Raw genomic sequence first — 4,478 nt, forward strand, 5'->3', positions numbered from 1 at the left:
GATGTATTCCCAGGTAGTAATGAACACCCCACGCTGTCACTTTGAGCATTCATAGGAGGTACTAACACACCACAATTTCATAGAGACATCCAACTCAAATCATAATTCAGTGAACAAGTATTCTGTGAAATATAGCCTAAGAAACCCACATGGTGGACACACTGTCACCTTTACACACGTGGGCAAGGAGTCTCTGGAGATCACATAAGTAAAATCCACTTGAATAGCATAGCGACATCTAGATTATAAAGCTCATGATCACATAAAGATCACACCATTGGAGAGAGAGATAAACCACATAAATACCAGTAGAGCCCTCAACCCCGGAGGAGAACTACTCCCTCCTCATCATGAGAGTCAGCAATGGCGATGAAGATGGCGGTGGAGTCGATGGAGATGGCTCTGGGGGCAATTCCCCGTTCCGGCAGGGTGTCGGAACATACACTTCTGTCCCCCGGATCTTGTGTGCGACGACGGCGGAGCTACGAAACTTTTCGTGAGCGGAGGCTGATTTATTTAGAGTTTTTGTGTCGGGAGCTTTATATAGGCGGAAGGGCGAGGTCGGTGGAGGCTAGGGTGGCCCACACCACCCCTAGGCGCGGGCCAGGGCTAGGCCGCGCTTAGGCCAGGTGTGGCCGCCCTGCTGCCCCCCTTCGACTCCACTCTGGACTCAGTCTTCGTTACGGTAAAATATTGACTTCGGCTTTTGTTTCGTCCAATTCCTAAAATATTTCCTGTACAACTTTTCTGAAATACAAAAATAGCAGAAACCAAGAAACTGGCACTGTGGCATCTTGTCAATAGGTTAGTGCCCGAAATCATATAAAAGTGCAACGAAGTATGAGCAAAATATATATGAATTGGTGTAAAATAAGCATGGAGCAACAAAAATTATAGATACGTTTGAGATGTATCAGAGATCACCGGAGCACCAGCCGCCAAGCCAACTAGGAGGTAACCCCTCCAAGAGTAACAATCTCACGGTCTCTCACTCGAACTAATCGTAATGGAGAGCTCAACACTTATGAAATGATGCAAAAGCAAGAACACTAAAGGTGGTTAAATCCTTCACACTCAAATCCCACCAAAGCAAGAAATGCTATGGAGGAACTAGAGAGGAACAACAATGGAGGAAAACAACAAATAACTCAAAGATCTAGATCCCAAGAGTTCCCCTTACTTAGAGGAGGAATTGATTGGTGGAGTTGTAGATTGATACGTCTCCGACGTATCGATAATTTCTTATGTTCCATGCCACATTATTGATGATATCTACATGTTTTATGCATACTTTATGTCATATTTATGCATTTTCCGGCACTAACCTATTAACGAGATGCCGAAGAGCCAGTTGTTGTTTTCTGCTGTTTTTGGTTTCAGAAATCCTAGTAAGGAAATGTTCTCGGAATTGGACGAAATCAACGCCCAGGGTCCTATTTTGCCACGAAGCTTCCAGAAATCCGAGGGAGAGTCGAAGTGGGGCCACGAGGTGGCGACACACCAGGGCGGCGTGGCCCAAGCCCTGGCCGCGCTGGCCTGTTGTGTGGGCCCCTCGTGACGCCCCTTTACCTGCCCTTCCGCCTACATATAGTCTTCGTCGCGAAACCCCCGAGCACCGAGAGCCACGATACGGAAAACCTTCCGGAGACGCCGCCGCCGCCAATCCCATCTCGGGGGATTCAGGAGATCTCCTCCGGCACCCTGCCGGAGAGGGGAATCATCTCCCGGAGGACTCTTCACCGCCATGGTCGCCTCCGGAGTGATGAGTGAGTAGTTCACCCCTGGCCTATGGGTCCATATCAGTAGCTAGATGGTCGTCTTCTCCTCATGTGCTTCATTGTCGGATCTTGTGAGCTGCCTAACATAATCAAGATCATCTATCTGTAATGCTATATGTTGTGTTTGTCGGGATCCGATGGATAGAGAATACTATGTTATGTTGATTATCAATCTATTACCTATGTGTTGTTTATGATCTTGCATGCTCTCCGTTATTAGTAGAGGCTCGGCCAAGTTTTTACTCTTAACTCCAAGAGGGAGTACTTATGCTCGATAGTGGGTTCATGCCTCCATTAAATCCGGGACGAGTGACATAAAGTTCTAAGGTTGTGGATGTGCTTGTTGCCACTAGGGATAAAACATTGATGCTATGTCCGAGGATGTAGTTATTGATTACATTACGCACCATACTTAATGCAATTGTCACGTTGCTTGCAACTTAATACTTGGAAGGGGTTCGGATGATAACTCTGAAGGTGGACTTTTTAGGCATAGATGCATGCTTGGATAGCGGTCTATGTACTTTGTCGTAATGCCCAATTAAATCTCACAATACTCATTATATCATGTATGTGCATGGTCATGCCCTCTCTATTTGTCAATTACCCGACTGTAATTTGTTCACCCAACATGCTATTTATCTTATGGGAGAGACATCTCTAGTGAACTGTGGACCCCGGTCCATTCTTTTACATTGAATACAATCTACTGCAATACTTGTTCTACTGTTTTCTGCAAACAATCATCATCCACACTATACATCTAATCCTTTGTTACAGACAAGCCGGTGAGATTGACAACCTCATCTGTTTCGTTGGGGCAAAGTACTTTGGTTGTGTTGTGCGAGTTCCACGTTGGCGCCGGAATCCCCGGTGTTGCGCCGCACTACATCCCGCTGCCATCAACCTTCAACGTGCTTCTTGGCTCCTCCCGGTTCGATAAACCTTGGTTTCTTTACGAGGGAAAACTTGCTGCTTGTACGCATCACACCTTCCTCTTGGGGTTCCCAACGGACGTGTGCTTTACACGCCATCAAGCATTTTTTCAGGCGCCGTTGTCGGGGAGATCAAGACACGCTCGCAAGGGAGTCTCCACAATCCAATCTCTTTACTTTGTTTTTGTCTTGCTTTATTTTATTTACTTTCTTGTTTGTCTGCATTATATCAAAACACAAAAAAATTAGTTGCTAGCTTTACTTTATTTACTTGTCTTGCACTCTATATCAAAAACACAAAAAAATTAGTTACTTGCATTTTACTTTTGTTACCATGTCTAGTTCTGCACCTGTTACTTCTTCACTCGAGGAATTAATCTTCACTTTTAAACAAGGGGATGAGGAGAGTTTTAAAGATGCTTGGTCCAGAATTTTTACTTCTTATCGTAAAGCTGAACCTCAAATGACTCTAAGTTTGCTCCTTAGTAATTTTTATTTTGGTCTTATGATTCGCTATAGATATGCCTTGGATGTCTGTAGTGGGAGGAGATTTCCTTCATTGCAATGGGGATCAAGCTTTTAATGCCATAAATAAGTTGGTTGCATCACATGATTCAGCTAATAACTTTGATTCAGCCCTTATTAGCATTTATAATAGATTAAATACTCTTGAGACAAGTGCATCTTGCTTGAATGAAAACTATAGATATGTTTGTAACCGTCTTGATCAAGTTTTAGTGAACTCTGAACCTTCATTATGGGATCCTACTATTAAAATTGTTATCGGTGACCAAACTCTTCATGCCAATTGTGATATTATGTCTGAATTTTGCCTAATGCCTAAGAGTATTCATGAATCTTTGAAACTTTGGGGATTCGTTGAAGGGGAGAAGGAATAACTCTTATTGATAACTCTGTTATAATTCCTAAAGGAATAGCTGCGGGTGTGCATACAACCGTTCTTGGGAGAACAATATCCATTGATTATCTTGTTATTGAATGTGCAGGAACAGGACAAATCACACTCGGAAGATCCCTACTGAGACTATTGGGAGCAGTCATAGATATGGGAGAAGGCACCCTAAAATTCACCTCTACACCGGGGGGTAGACATATATTCCCTAAATCAAAGAGTAAGAAAAAGAACAAGAAAGGTAAGGGTAAAGCCCAAGGTAATGTTGATACTGCATCTCTTGATAATACTTGATATACACTTTCTGCGCCTAGCTGAAAGGCGTTAAAGAAAAGCGCTTATGGGAGACAACCCATGTTTTTACTACAGTATTTTTATTTTATATTTGAGTCTTGGAAGTTGTTTACTACTGTAGCAACCTCTCCTTGTCTTAGTTTTGTGCATTGTTGTGCCAAGTAAAGTCGTTGATAGTAAGGTTCATACTAGATTTGGATTACTTGCGTGAAACAGATTTCTTTGCTGTCACGAATTTCGTAGCTCGCCTCTCTGTAGGTAGCTCAGAAAAATATGCCAATTTACGTGCGTGATCCTCGGATATGTACGCAACTTTCATTCAATTTGGGCATTTTCATTTGAGCAAGTCCGGCGCCTCAATAAAATCCATCTTTACGGACTGTTCGTTTTGACAGATTCTGCCTTTTATTTCGCATTGCCTCTTTTGCTATGGTGGATGAATTTCTTTGTTCCATTAATGTCCAGTAGCTTTGTGCAATGTCCACAAGTGTTAAGAATGATTGTGTCACCTCTGAACATGTGAATTTTTATTATGCACTAACCCTCTAATGAGTTGTT

The sequence above is a fragment of the Lolium rigidum genome, chromosome 7 (assembly GCF_022539505.1).
Source record: "Lolium rigidum isolate FL_2022 chromosome 7, APGP_CSIRO_Lrig_0.1, whole genome shotgun sequence".
Taxonomy (NCBI): domain Eukaryota; kingdom Viridiplantae; phylum Streptophyta; class Magnoliopsida; order Poales; family Poaceae; genus Lolium; species Lolium rigidum.